Genomic DNA, 16,343 nt, shown 5'->3' on the forward strand with positions numbered 1-16,343 from the left:
AGAATGGATGGTACCATGCGTAGAGGTGCTTCCTTCTGTGACCTAAATGTTTATCCCACGTGCAGAACAAACCAATAAGATGGAGAAATCCCTATGGTATTGATAACTCCAGTGGCATTGTTCAAACATGCAATTAAAATTTTCTGGAGTAGCTCAGTTATAAAATGAAATCAAGATCCCAACTTAATCTCTCTGTAAATTCAGCACATGTAGAAGATCTACTGAACTACTGTACTGTTCCTTTACTACTGCTTTCTTGCTTGGTTCGTCCGTGGGGATTTAAAGATTTTTCTACCACCACAGGCAGAACTAATTTTGCATATTTTCTGCCTATTTGTGTCCTTTGTTGGCCTGTGAAGTAACATAATTTCCTCTTCATGTTCCTTACATGTCCCTGTCTTTGGGTTTTTGGTTTCATCATGCGTAAGTCTCAGGTGGACAAGAGGAAGCAGGTGGTGAGATGCTTGAGCTCCACCCAGGTTGGTTGCTGAGGTGGCAAGTTAAACCAGCCACTGCTGAGCTCATGGCGAAGCCTTTCTTCAACAGCAGTTCTCATTCTTGCCTGCTGCCCAGCTGGGGCTTTTGTGGGTTTAGCGGAGTGGGGCAGGAATGTCCCTTTCCACAAAGCATGCAGGGCCTTTGAAGGAAGGGACAAATAACAGAACAACTTCAATTTCTTGAGGGAACAAGGCTAAGAACGTACTGCCTTGTGAGAAATAGGTGGCGTATCTGGAGAAACAAGAGTAGCTTTTTCTTCAAACATCCATTCTTGCTTTGTTTTAAAGTGTCCTTGAACTTAGGCCTCTGAACCTATTTCTTTTGCCTTTCTAACAGCATCACAAATAATTGTTTTTTTTCTCCTTCTAGACAAGCGAGAGAAGTATTGGTTTTTACATTCTGTGATTATAACAGAGGACTCTTATTCTCTGAGTTGTATTGCCATAACAATGAGCCAGTACCTCTGAAATAACTGGTTTGTATCTCACAACCTTCGAAAGTCTCAGTAGACAAGGTTGGAATGTGAACAGTTCATATAATTTTCATGTACAATATTATGCTATTGTTAGTAGTTTGTTATTTCACTCTCAGGTCTTTGTGCTTTGAGAAAGTATTTATTGAGTTTGAGTATTTCTGCAGCCCAAGGAGGCTACTGTATTTCAGCTGGATAGACCTTGCTGAAGCATGGCAACATAGGCTCGCTTAAGCTATACCGATTATTCCTCTGTGGTTTTCTTTGTTTGTTTCTAAAAGAGGTTTCTTAATTTTATAAAACCTAAAAGCTTCCATTGGCACCATAGTGATTTAAATGACCCATCTAAAAATTTTGAACTAGTTTTTTTGAAATTACTAGGCAGCAGTTATTTACACTTGGATTTGGGAATGTCACTTAGTGTAAAGGAGTAACATTTTAACGTTGTGTTACGTGTGTTTTAGTTCAGAAAGAATGAGAGTGCCAAGAAGTTACTTCTGGTCACTGTTCTTAATCAGGGGATAGTATTAACCTTTGTTTGCAGAAAAAGACGAATTTTAATCTTTCACTCCCAGTTAATTTTTGCAGCCTATGTAGGTCTTAAGAAGTTAAACTCTGGTGATGTTAGCACTATCGCTCTTTTTGCAGCAGTTCTTTCCCGGTACCTTTTGCCTTTAAGGACACTTTGTTTTGCTTTGGTGGGGTATGTATTAAAAATCCCTTTTTCTTCACACATTGCCATTTGTTTTGTTACACTTCCAGAAGTATCAATTTTAGTGAGTAGCTGACAGACCTCTTACAAACAGTTTGCTATCTGAGCAGGGTGTTTTATCTTTGTACGACAGAAAAGTGTGGGTTATTGCTCTGATGTACCTGCTACTGATGTTGATTGTGCACGCACAGATGAAAATAGATCCCTCAATTCAGGACCACTTGGAAAGGCAATTTTGTACTTTTTTTGTCAAGAAAAGCTTCTGTGGAACTCCAAAAGTGTAATTTGCTTTGTTTTACCATATTGTATTTAAAATACTCCGCAAATGTGGTTAATGCTCTAAAAGAATTGAATATTGCTGCTGGACAGTATACTCCACTTAAAACCTGTGAACGTTTCACTTTGCGATTATAGGTAGTTGTGTCCCTCATGGCAGATAGAAGTTGGTGACTTGTCTGGAATGATCACCATAAAGATTTGTTTCTTAAATACCTTCTTTGAAGTGCCTTTGACCAATTTTTAGCATTGAAATTAAGTTGAGAATTAAATAAATAAGTTATCTCATACACAGTTCATGTCTGTCTTCATTTACCCCTCCTGTATGCTAGTAGTGTAGCATAGCAGCACAATTTAGTCTAATAAAAATATTCTTACCTTTTTTCTTGGGTGAATACAGGAAAGTCAAAAAGCTTCTCACATTTGCTATGTTTTCTGTTATTATATTTATGCTCTTAACAAATAGCAAGCTACCTTGGAAACAAAGATGGCTTTTTTTTTAAGTGTAAAATTAGTCATAATCACTAGTACTAGATTCACATAAGCAGATGGCTGTTTCTGCATTGTCCTGATTTTTCAGTGTTGCCACGTTGTTAGAGTCCTTAGTGAACTGACACTAGCTGATACCTCAAAGACAAAGCAAAACTGTTCAAAATTAACCACCTTTTTTTGAAAGGATTTGTTCTTTCAGTGAACATCTTACTTCTGCAAAACCCCAAACCTGTTAAGATTTAAATGTACTTTCTAACCTCGCTTTCTGCTATTCATGCAGAATAATACTCGGCAGTAAAGAATATTCCACTTACGCAGATGGGAGGCATCTTTATGTAGGAGATGTTGGTTGTTGGAGGTGGTAGGCACAGGCAGGGTACAGCTGTGTTTCACTACCTTCCCTACTGTAACAGACCCTGCTAGTACTATTAACCTGCCTTAGTTAACTGTTTGATTTCAGAGTGCAGGAAGTGTGGGACAACCAGTTTAACTGTGCTCAAAAGCTAGAATACTTCAGCTAAAGAACAACAGCCAATTGAACAGAGGAGAAAAGCTCCTCTCTGAAGTTTCAGGCATAGCATCATAGCATCATTTATGCAATGCTACTTAGAACTTTCAACTGTCAGGGTCCAACAAGATCCAGCAAATTGCAGGGTGATGCGAGTAGTGGAGCAGAACAAAAATTATAGCTACTGCTCTGCAGAAAAACTGTTTTGTAAGTGTGGGTTTGCTTTGCTTCCTTTTTTTTTTTTTTTAAATATGTGTAACAGACTCTGTGTATTTGATTACCAGAAGTTGTAGACACAGGTGAAATATCTGTAAATGAAAGTAAGCTCTTGTAACCTGCTCACTTACGGAAAGCTTCGTTGGCTCCAGGGAATTTTCCTAGAGTTCTTATCTGTGCACTGGTGTGAACCAAAAGAAATTTAAGTAAATATCTTACACCCAGGGACTGCTTAAGTTTGTTCTAAGCTGCAGGGCAGATAAGCCTGCGTATTGCTCATTGCAGCTCTTGCTGCAAAATGTTTAGCAGTCTTTCCTCCTTTTTGACAATGTTTCACCTCAATGAGGCCCTTCTGTGGCTTCCAGAAATTTGGTAGTGAGGAACTTACTCTGACAAGTCTGTGAGGAATAAGTGACAAAATCAGAGCCCTGCAGTGAACATTTCCATTGTGCCACACGTAAAGTAATTTAATACAGACTTGGGAAAACTGCTGGATCATGGGATCTTACTTCTAGGTTTTAGGGTGGTATTTGGCATTTATAAAGGAAAAGTGGCTATTTAATTCACAAGTGTAGCCTGAGCTCTCCATTTTTTCGGCTTTCTAGTATACATTCCTGCAAGACTGCTTGAAATGCCAATAAAAATAAATAGTAGAGATGCTCTCAGCACTGGTTAGTCAAAAAACCATGGCAGTGAGACTAACTATAAGTACACTTTTGTTAACACTGGCATTCGGCTCTGATGGGGTTTTGAGCTGCGACCCACATGCTTTCCTTTTAACTCTGCTTTCCAGACTCCCTCAGCCCCCTGTTCCGTTGTGTGTAACACTCCTCTCTCGTGGTGGAACGACAAGCCATGAAGCACATCCCCTTCCTTCCTTCCTTTCCTTCCTTCCTTTCCTTCCTTCCTTTCCTTCCTTCCTTTCCTTCCTTCCTTTCCTTCCTTCCTTTCCTTCCTTCCTTCCCAAAATGCTTTTCTGTAAGCTTTGCTTTATTTAGGGAGGTTGAAGCCTTGGGTGCTGGAATCTGCACCAGTACTGACCAAAACTTCATCCATTGGTGTCCCAGTTCTTCTTGGGGCCTCTCTGAGGTGTTAGACAGCCCTGGGAATGAGAAGGTGTCAATTCTTTTGCACGTTCAAGGTGTTACCTCCATTGGAGATGTGATTAGTCTTTTAAACAGATTCCTCCCCCCCCCTCTTTTTTTTTTTGCTTTCCTTTTCCTACCAATAGTTTCATCTTCTGCTCTGCAAAGTGCTTTTTGAGGAGTACATGATGTGGGATGAATCGCTGTCATTTTCACACTCCCAAGCGGCTGCGGCTCACTTCAGGTCTGTATGAGAAATGCTATGCTGCCTTCAGTAAAGTTACTAACTTCAACATGTTTTACATTAAGCCTAAATGAGTCACTACCAAAGCAAGAGTTGGAACATGTTTTATCATTTGATACTTAAAGTACTTCTCAGTTTGGTCGGATGGACAGGTGGACTGGCTTCAAACTCCAGCAGCCAGTTGCACTAAAGAAGTATGAAAATTGTTTTCCTTAGAGAAGAGGGAATTATTTGCAGCAATCTTCTTCCAAGAGGAACGTGAATTTTCCAACTGTCTGCTAAGTATTGCTACAGCCACTATCTTATTTTTTACTTTTGCACAAATAGGTGAAGAGTCTTTTGCACAGCTGAGTAGCAACAGAGTTTCAAATTTAGATCTGAATAGAGACAGGAGTTTTGCAGGAATGTTTGTTAAATAAAAAGCTGATTGATGTCAGCAGCTTGCTTATTTCCTTTCCTTTAAACTCCAAAGCTTTACTTGAGTAGGTCCGTAAGTTTGCAGTGCTGTTCTTCAGCTGTACAAAACCAGGCTATGGCGCGTATGAACCCATTGGTTTGGCATCTTGAAGACAAAAAAAGGCTGGTTTGCTTCTTTAAATTTCTAACCTGGCTTCCAGCAACTCCTTGCCCTCTTCTGATTTCTTTCCCCTCCTAGGATAAAAATCCTAACTCGCTGCAAGGAAAGGAGCTTTGTCACTAATTTCAGTCACCTGAAGAACTGGGTCAGCCTCCTGCTGCTGCCCAGTTCCACCCTGAGTTTCCAGTGTTCCCCAGTAGCTCTGGATCCTGCATGGTCTCAGGTAGTCAAGGTCTTGACTCTTCCTCCTCTGTCTCAGAAATTATCAAAGACTTAGAAATTAATGTCCATTGGTACCCTCCACTTTAAAACCTTGGACTATGATTTTTTTTTTTTTTTCCTTTCACTGTCCCACATGAGCTCGTAACTAGGAATCACCCCGATGTTGTGCTGTTAAGCGCTGTCTCCCTTCTCCCTGCCCCTGGAGATGGAGAACATAAAATTTAAGACAAATGTTAACTTAGGGAAAAATCTTGAGTACTTGGTAGAAATCAAAAAAACCAGATATGTATCTGTAATGATTTTTTAAAAAATGAATGTTGTCTTCAACCTTTATGTCTGTTCTCTGGCTGTTCTCTCTCAAGTGGAGGATGTGGCTGTAAACTGCAGCCCATATCCTTCCTAGATTTGTAGCCCAGGTGAGCACTTTGCAGGGATTAATCATAAATCGTATGAAAGTCACGCCTGAGGCTCTGAAATTTTCCCCAGCATAGAAGAGTGCTTCACCAGCACCAGTAGTTCGAACATTTACCATTGAAAACAGCAGGTTTCACATTCCACTGTAGATTCTGTTGAAATTGTAGCTGAAATATGATTAGTGTTTCAAGGATAGGTAGGATAATCGTGTATAAAACCAATTTTCAAACACCATTTAGAAAAGCAAACTCTCCTGTTCAGAAGCTGGCAGTGCTTCAATGTGAACAATGAAGACTTTGTTCCTATTTGTCACTGTTACCCTGTTTTTTAGCAGAGAATAGGCGGTGTCTGTTTACCTAGATTAGAACATCATTTGTCAGTCTAATCAACAGCATCCTGCTTTTAAAGTATTTCCCTGTCAGCTAGCTTGGGCTTTATTAGCTTTATCTTTGTCAGCTTCCAAAGCTGCATTTCATGCATCTTGCTCAGACTCATTTAAGTATTTCTCAAAATGCATTGGCCATGTTTAAATATTAGGTAAGTTTCACAATCTCTAAATGCAGAAGTTGTCATATCAAACGTAGATCTGAATGTTCACAAATTCACACCAATGCCAGTGGGAGAAATCTCATGCATCAGCTGTATCTTCTTGCTTTAAAACCACCATTACAAAAGTAGCATTTAGGTCTTGTTAGTCACTGTACAACTAGTAATACTTTCTCCAGGAGCATGAGCTAGATCCACAGATCCTTTATTATTTCATATAGTCCTATTGTAATTGCAGAAAAACCCCACTGTCAATACAGTTATGCCAGTCCATGCTTTGGCCAGCACTTCTTGTTCAAGGAGCTTTCAGCAACACCAACTGAAAACCAGTACCTTAGAGATGTGGGGTGGCTCTCTGGTTTGATCTGGACTTTGCCTTACTGATCAGTCCTGCAACAAAGAGTTTCATTATTGTTGTATGTTTTTTTTGGGGAGTCAGAGTTGTAGATTTCATTTATGTTTTCAGCAAAGCTTTTTAAAAGCTCCGTATGTACCGGTGGCAAGCTGCCACCCTGAACGCTCAGTCCTCGTGAGCCTCAAAGAAGTGGAGGGAGCATGAGTTACTCTTACATGTAGCATCTAAGAATTTTACTCCTGACATCACTGTAAAATGAGGAAACTGTTACAAATGTCTAACAGCATGAAAAAAACGAAAGCATGGTTGGAAAGAGGACGTATTTGCTGTGTCCTGTTAGCCAAAGGTATTTGTGGGCTAGATGTCTGAGCCCAGGAGAGAGGGAGAAAGCTATTGCAGCATATAAATGAACCAAAAATGTTAGCTGGTCCTATGGCTTTTGCAATTAAACAAAGGTTAATTACATATATTCAGCTGGACCACCTAGTATTTTGTCTTCTAAACATATAATTGTGTATGGTAGAAGCAGCATCTCTCAAATGAGCATAAGGACAGAGGATGACTGTATAAGGAATGTGGATGTCCCATGCTAATGTATGGGACAGTCAGCAGTAGTAGAGAGATTCTAAAATTACTGAAGAGAGGACAAACCCTTTTGATTTTACACTTTTGTATCCTGCTACTGCCTGGATCGCTGAACTCCAACATCCGTTTCAGCTGGAGCACCTCATCAAGGGAATGCCTTCATGATGGGTTTTCTGTGTACAGCTGCAACGCTCCATACTTCCTGCTGCCGGGCAGCACCTTCGATATTTAATGCCTGCCCGAACCTTTCCATCTGATTGTGTTTGGGCAGTGTTGTGCCCATCTCATGCCTCACGGGTTCTCACTTTCTCTCTTTCCTTCCACAGGAACAGCGGTATTGAGGAAGTTCTGCTTATCATTCCGAATAGTACTGCCCAAAAGATCTCTTTTACGTCCCATTTTGCAGAAGGGTAGTTAGACTATTCTGTTCTGTCTCAGTGCTAACCTGTACTGTTTCCATCACGTGGGGAAGGGACTGCTCTGCTGTGTTGTATGAGTGACTAACTAGAGGGTGAGTTTGCCCCCTTCCAACGTCGTATCCTGGTTAATACACGCTGGAGTTTATGGGTGTAAAGGTTCCCTTCTCTCTCTGTTCCTGAACAACAGTTGTGCCTATTGCTTGCTGAACTCGGGGATCACGTTTCCTTGGTATGCAGAGCTAGAAGGTTAACTGGTATTGGCACAGTTCCTCTCGCTGTTACAAAAGCTTCTAATCTCTGAGAGCCAGCAGGTAGCCGCTATTAAAAACACCATAAAAAATGGTTATAGGCAATGTGAGAAAGGGATCCAAAACGGTCTTTCCCACGTGGAAGTAATAAAGGGGGAGCCTGGGCTGGCTGCAGCACCTGTGACTAGCTTAAGCCCAGTGCTTAGGAATTACTTGTTGTAATTCTTAAAAAGCAAATACATAAAGAACAGGAAACAAATGCAACAAGGCAGGAAACACTTTCCCTTGATGTTCAGTTCGGCATTATGCTGTTATTTAGTGTTTCACTGCTGTTTCACAAATAACATCTGTTCCACGTTAGAGGAAGAAGCAAGCTGGTTAAAGAAACACACCCATTAGCCAAAAAGTTTACACCAAGATCCACAGGAGGAAATGTCCAAACAAATGCTTGCCACCTTATGATATCCAGCTGGCAAGCAGAGCACCTGAGAACAGGCGGAGATGGAGACCAAAGTGTGCTACTAGCATGTTGTGAGCATGAAAGGTCAACGTACACCTGAGAGTGAGAATGACCCTGACGTGATGGTTGGAATGAGTTTTATAGCACAAATGACTTCTAGATCTGATGTTAATGCTGCACTCCCCCATTGCAGCTGTTTGATTAATAGACACTGCTCTTCCGAAAGCTGGAACGGGTCCTCCCATTACCAAATAGGATGCTACAGAAAACAGTGCAAGATACATAAACATAAAAATATTTCCGTGTGCAAAGTACACCAATTGAAAAAAAACCAAAACATCATTTAGTGAAATGATGTTGCTAGAATGAAGCCTTGTTCTCAGAGCTGTAAGGTGAGAAAGCTTTACAAAGAAGGGGTGTGTTGGGGCACTGCTACGTTGAGCTGACTGGCAGGGTAGGAAGGTAGTGCAGCTACCCAGGAGGGGTCATGCTAGGCACATCCCGCATAATACAAAAGCGGAGATCAAAGTCCTCACTCCAGTCTCAGATCTTCCGCATCTCCCTGCACACCAGCTCATGAGCTCTGGAGCCCTTAACCTCAGATTACCGGGTTGAGTAATCCAGTTCAGAGTAAAGGCTGCTTCTGTGTAACAGCTGCGCTTCCAGCATGGCGAGTTCTCCACCTGGCTCTGTATTGGACATAAAGCTTGAGACCAGGCACTCTCGCTTACTACCACTGCTATTACACTGAGCCCTGACTTCCCTGGGTGCTTGGGTTTCAGAAAGCTCTCCTAGGCTTGACATTTATTGCTAGATGTAAATTTGCTAGATCCAGCAGTATTGCAATGGTTATAGATGGAGTGCTACAAGCGATTTGTGATGTGATTATGGGGTATGTTGCTCTTTGGCTTTCATACTACAGCATAGTGCACAGGGCCCTTTTTATAGCTGTGTTCCTGCTTCAGTGTAAATACCTTATACGACTTGTCCCTGCAATACTCAAGATCTGGTTTGCTGAACATCCTGTTTACACAATGTCCAGTTTAAACATTAGTCATAAGACATAAAAATTTGTCAAAGAGACTGAGGAGCATGAAGTAGCTATGGTGGCCAGTGGAAAATATAATTTTGTGAGATGAATTAAGAGACGATTTAAAAAGTCCTCAACCAGCTACTGCTGCTGAGCTGAGTTTTGGAAGTTGTTATTTCAATATGTCTTGCTGTTTGTTCAACAGAGGCATTTTGTTGTTTTCCTCCTGGTGGCACTGTAGGATAAAGCTGTGGTCGGTGGGGCCCTGTACTACAGCTGCATCACTTAAGATGCTGAGATTTCTTCTCGCTGACATGACAAGTTCTGTAATGCTTGACTTGAGGACCAGTACAACATCCTTATTCCACGTTAACCTGAATTACTGATGTGGATTTTAACTCATTTAAGGGAACTTTTGTTGGGTGATTGTCTCCTCTTAAAAAGGAAAGTTTCAACCAGTTTATGAATTGTAAAGAAATCCAACGCATCACTGAGCGTTTCAGAAAATCTCAAAAAAAGCCTGACATATGACTACTAAATTCTCAAGGATCCTGCTCAAAGAATGGTTTTCACTCACACAAGTTCACCTGTATGCTTGAGGATACCCAGTGAGTACTGTGACTTTCGTTTGACTATATTGTATGGTTCATCCAGAACAAAAATTGAAGAATTCTGTTTGCAAACATGATATTCCTTTCAGACTGAGCACACTGCTGCCTCCATCACCACCCTCACCAGTACACTTTCCACTTATTACAGCAACTTGTGTATTTTAGCAGCCTGTGCCTCAAGTAACTTATGATCTGCACAGTTGCACGGTGTGCAGCCTGATGGAGTCCGAGTCATAGCTCTCTGAGGGTCATTGCAATGAAAATATTAATTTTCAAAGCTGGATTTTGTATGTGAATCTCATTATGCTTGAATTAATTGGAAAATACAGCCTTTCTGGTCAGCAGAAATATATTTTACCTATTAATTTATAATGTAGTTAAAACTGATAGAAGTTGTCCTCTGAGAAAACATGACGCACGAGGGAGTCGCCCTGAATGAAATAGGACGTAGCTGAAATTGCCAATTATGTCATGCTGGTAATTCAGAAGAATTACTAGCTATTTGCTTTCCACGGAAAAATGGCTACTAACTGTCCCCAGCCTCCCTCCCCTGCCTGGCTCTCCACACCGGTGGCTGTGTGCTCAGTCAGCCCGGGGCACCCCTGGGCCAGCAGGCAGCAACCAGACCACAAAATCCCCGAAATCCTGCTCCAAATTGATGCTTTCCATGTGCTGACCCCCTCTCCCCTGCACCTCTCTTCCCCAGCCCTGCTACTGAAGGGGATGTACCCAGGCACATCCTGGGCCTGGGGGATTTTTTGAATTGTTTCTCATTTATCTGCTGCTCTGGCAGGTTTTGTTTAAGTGTCCTGAAACCTTTAACCTGCTGAGAGATGAGCACCAGCCCAAACACTTCCAGCAGCTCCTGGGATTAGCCGAGTTTCCAATTTTAAGGCTAATGTAAAACCCTTTTGGGGGTTTACTCACCTGTTGAGTCTTGTGGTTGCCAGATTTATTCTTGCCAAATCTCTTATCTACCATTACTTTTACAATAAGAAATGGTTTTATTTGTGTCCCAGGGTCAACCGTGCCAGATGTTGGAGAGGTCCCTTTTGCCACGCCAATAAAATGCAAAAATCTCCCTTCTCCCTCCCTATCCACACATAGGGAGGTTACAGCTGCTGAAAGCAGATTGTGAGACAAAGAGGAGAGCCCACGTGTTCTTCCTTTCATCCCAGAAATTGCTCAATAGGTCTTACATACGGTCAGAAAGCCAAAATAGAAAGTCTTTATGGATCATGTTTTAGAGCCTTACCTATTTGGCTGAATTTCTACATATTCCTGGTTAGGAAAAAAAAAAAGCCAAGCTTAAGTAGAATCTGGCTCAAAATCTGGGTTTTGTTTATCCCTGATGCTTAGATCCGATTCTGTCCCTACTAAAAGATGTGATAATACTCCTGGAAGTAAAGACACTTATATTTAAGGCTTTGTCAAGTAAAAATCTAGTAACTAAATATAATGTAGCTAAACTTTGTCTAGCTACCAAGTACAATAGCTGAGATGTCAGCTTACATTTGCCTGTGTGATTTCAAACCCTTGATCTGCTGCAGATTCAGCTTCAGCAGCAGCTGGAAGAGCTCTGCAACTGGGAAGGTAGAAAGTAAGTCTGAGGAGACTGAAATAATCATTTCAGTTTATAATCATAAAGGAGGTTTGATAAGAAGCTGCAGGAGGAATAACAGTAGATTATGGGGATGTCAAAGATTTCAGTGCTGGACCTGCAGTATCTCGTGTCAGGAAAGCTCAGAAAAGTCGCTGTACTCGCAGGTAGAGCTGGGGTGCCCCGGCCCACACACCTGCCCATGAAGACTTTGGCCCTTTCCCTGAGGGATGGAGGAAGAGGGGTTATTTGTTTTTAATAAAATATCTTTTCTAAAAATTCATCAAGTTACCCATCAGAACTTGCTTTAAACTACACGCTGTGAGCTGGATGCTTTCAAGCTTCGAGAAGAGTGTGCTGTATGTACAGATGGCATCAAAAGAGCTAAGAAAGCACCTAAGCAAGAAAAGTGCAGGAATATAGCGATAAATCTATACTGTCCATAAAATTTTCTTTAAAAAAAGTGGATGGTGGTCTCAGCCATGCTATCAGTAAAGTGTTTTGGTTTTTTTTTATCTCCCCCCCCACCCCCCGAGGAATGTCTTTGACAGCAACTTCCAAATGAGGAAACATGGTAATCAGTTTTCTGAAGATGTTTGAAACTGCATTGTAGGAAATGTTGCAGATCTTCAGTCAATTTAGTGTAACAGAGAAGAAACTTGAAGATGTAGAAGAAATGGAGAGGTGCAGACAGTGGGATGGTCAATGAACAGGCAGCGTTACTGAACAGCCTGAATTGGCCCTGGGGACAGACAGTGACTGAACTGGGTTAAGGCAAAAGATGAATTCAGTTTGATGGTTGTTAGCGAGAGACTGGTAGAGTTTCTCAAAGTGAAAAGCTACTGCTGTTCTACGATGAGCAGATGGGGTACTATTTTTCTTGTTAATTTTCTAAGTTTCTTTCTGAATTGTTAGAAGCAAGAATGTCAGAAAAAGACCTCACCTTATAATGATCAATTCTATAGAAAAGAAAAGGCTTTGTTATTCTCAACCATTTTTTTTGTTTTTATGGTTTATAGCATTTGGCCTGGTCTAGCAGAAGATTTAAGGATTTCATTATTAAACTATTCTTGCTTTTAAAATTCACCTGTGGTGTAAATAAAGGGTTTGTTTGCCAGTGGAAACTGTGGTTTCAGTGTAGTGGTTTCAGAAACGAACTTTCAGTTAGTAATGATGTTTTATGATTTTGTGCAACTCGAGAACAAAGTAGCAGACATTTGGGGAGAGGTGCCCTCTCCTGTTTTAGTGACCCATGACACCCTTGAGGATGCAGAGCTGGGTGAGGAGACACAGGAGGCAATGCTGCCAGTCGGTGCTGAGACAGATTCAGAGAAGAGTTGTCCTTTCAGTAGGGACTTAGGTGCTTTTTCATGGTTTACTAAATATCAGACTGTGCACTCAAAGTTTGCAGTCTGGGATTCACAGAAAGACTTGAATAGAAAAGGATGCTTATTTCAGGATAATCCAATTTGAAGAACATCCAACTTTTAAAAAAACTTTATAGCCTTAACTTTCGCTTCTTTGCTACAAAAGGTTTAGTCAACTCGACAAGAAAGTGGAAAAGAAAGCAGTAACCTTCTGGATCACACTGGTTTAATTGCATTAAGAGGATTCATTGTATGCATCTTAAAGAGTAACTGCTTCTTTTTTTTTTTAGCATTGTTATGTAGCAAATGGTGTCACTATTTGTACTTATTAAAGCTTGTCAACTTTACCAGAAAGTTTTGCACTAAACATTATGGAAAATACTATTACAAACCCCTAACTTACATCTTCATATTTATTCCCAAATTCATTATCCCCAGTATTTCTTAGACAAGACGTTATCTATTTTGCTGGAGATCTGGAGCTAAACACAAGAGCTAATCCCATCACTGAAGCAACTGCCCAGGCACAGAAGATGAGAACAGATTTGAAAGATCCTGCAAATTCCTAGACTTCCTTGCAATTCCAGTGGGCTTTGCTGCTGTGGGTTTCCAGCAGCAGCTAAACCTAAAATATTCCTGGTAGCTGTGAAATGAAGTGGATCTTGGAACCTGTTCCACTCAGAGGTTTTTTTATGGCTATCCCTCAGGTAATCTACAGTACAGTTTAACTGCAAATTTTTCATCTTTCTGGATGAAAAGATCTTTTCTCTATATCTTCATCTGGGTATGTATCTCTTCTCTAGTTATCTACATCGATCTATGTCACCAGCTTAAATAACCTGCTTACCTGTATCAGTCCAATGAATCATTCCAAAGGATGTCAACTTACTGACTCCAGGCTGCTGTGGGGTGAGGGTCCTTTTGGGATGGGGGGGATGCTGGTGATTTATTTTTTTCTTCAGATGATTTTTTCTTCTTTTGAGGGTCATAGTTTGTGCTAATCTTCTTAGAAATGTTTGCACTGCCTCTTTGTTTTAATAATTCTTGCATTGCCTTTGTCATCTAACTGAAATGAATTCTGAATACTGGATTTGAGACCTAGCCTAGCAAAAAATGTCTCTCAATACACCTTTCAAGTTTGACAGTATGTTAACATTATATTTTAGTGTTTTAAGTTTTGAATCTACTGTTTCCAGCCAATTTGAAAGCATCATTGTGTCTATCCACCTTGCTCTTCTTTTCCCCTAAATTTTGTGTTTATTCCTCTTGCTTTGGTCATCTGTTCACTCTTCAAGGTCTCAAGCACATTGATACTCTAGGTACGACAGCATTGGCCTTACTACTGAACAGTAGTTTGATTCTTTCCATGATCTTTTTGCACCACTAGTAGGTAGTTTGCTTGAAACCTTTTATTTGACCTTTATTTTATTTGCTGCTTATGTCCAGCTTTATATGTAGCTGATTTTATTTATCACAAGAGCCCATCTGTATCATTTGTTTTATACTTTGAAGCAATTTATTTTTCAGATGCAAAAAACTCTAACAGACTTATTAAAAGTTGTGTCAAATTTTACTTTCTGATTTTTTTTTCTGTGAAAGGAAACTAGTTCTTGATTTCAACAGCTTGACTTTGGTTCTACACCATTGAGTCCCTTCATTTTCAGGGTATCACAGGACACACAGTACTAGGTAATGTCCTTGAGTTTTACTGTTCCACATCACATAGAAATTAATTGTGCCCTCAGGTTTTTATTTTTTTGAGTGATCATCATATTAGTTCTGAGTATAATAAGAGCAGGATGTTTTTGGGGGCTGCTGTCAGTTTTTTCTTTCCTAATTTTAAACTCACTAACAAGGCCAGATTTTGGGGAAAAAAAAAGTTTAAAACTTTTAAACTGTACTTCAAGCACATCTTTGCATAGAATTAGGTTTGCATCGTATCTGCTGCAAACAAGTTCATTTTGCACAGTACATGCTATCACGTGGTTACATCAGAGGGAAAAACCATGCAAGAAATTTTTTAAACATATCAAGAATTGTCCATACTGCCTGTGTAGATACTAGTTATTTTTTTGCAAAGAAATAACAGTGCATGACTCTCAGGTGTTGCTTTCCATTTTAATCACACGCTCATCATTTTCAGTTTTAATGATACGTTCATATAGGATTATGGCTAAAAGTAGAAAGGATATAAGTAAACATTTATATACATCTTTCAGTGCTTTTCCTTTTTTGAAATTTAATAGCATATATTAGAGTGAAATAACTTTTTTTTTTAACACAGAGGCCCTGAGAAATTGAAATGTACTGACTAGCCTAAAGGACATGAAGAATCCTGTTTTTAATGTAATTCTGAATGAAAGTCCTACCTTTATAACTGAAGAGATTATATTGATTTTAATCCAAACGTTCTACAGTGCGGGGAGAAAATGAAACCTTTCATTACCTATAGCTGTGGTATTTACATTCCAAAGAGGTACTCTAATTAATAGAAATCTTAATTTATGTCTCTAAATGCTGTATTAAGAGTGCTAATTTCAGGAACCATTTACTTTTGTTTAAAACTAGAGCATATTTTATTGTTCCATGCAACTAAGAGACTTCTGTCACTAAATGCTGTGTAAACACTTTTGACGATTTAATCCTAAAAATAGAATCTCATCATTGCCACATGTAGTAGAAATAAGTTAATATAGATTTGGAGGGAAAAGGTATGTTCATGCGTGTGTGTGTATGTGTGATTGTAAGTTATTGCTATGGTGTTGCAGATAACATGTTATACAGGAATCTAGTTAATGTGAATACCATAGTGGGGAAAGCAGTAGAGCATGGTAGTAATATATTCATGTTAACACATAATTTTGGATTCTTCTCAGTCAGTTCTTCCTCAATACACATGAACTTCCAGCTTTAAAAACTCCAAACAGCAGTCATTTCTAGAAGAAATAAGGAATTGTTTCATTTTCCTGAAATGTTTAGAAAAACACACACTGCAGTTCAATAGAATTTTCCTGCACTGAAAGATGAAAGAAAGTATTTAATACAATTTATTGGGGATGAGCTATATGGCTTTGTAAAGGAAGTTATGCACTACTGATAAGCAACCTTTCTGTAGTCCATGCCTCGCTCACTAAGCATGTGGACCTAAGGCAGCTAGTACAATCTGCTTGGATTTCCAAAACTGGTTTGAGAGGGACAGTCCTCGAATTTGTAAGTGGTGAAAAGAATAAGACAAAGGAAAGGGGACAAATGGTCAGTGGAAAGAAGTCACTGGAGGATGTATGCTATGGTCTGTTCTACTCAATACAATTGTAAGTGATCTACAGAAGGGAGTAAAAAGCAAGATAACAAAGTTGGTGACAATACCGTGTTACTCTGAAGTAGTAAAGAAAATGAGTGACTGCAA

The sequence above is a fragment of the Cariama cristata genome, unplaced genomic scaffold (assembly GCF_000690535.1).
Source record: "Cariama cristata isolate BGI_N322 unplaced genomic scaffold, ASM69053v1 scaffold19793, whole genome shotgun sequence".
NCBI lineage: Eukaryota > Metazoa > Chordata > Aves > Cariamiformes > Cariamidae > Cariama > Cariama cristata.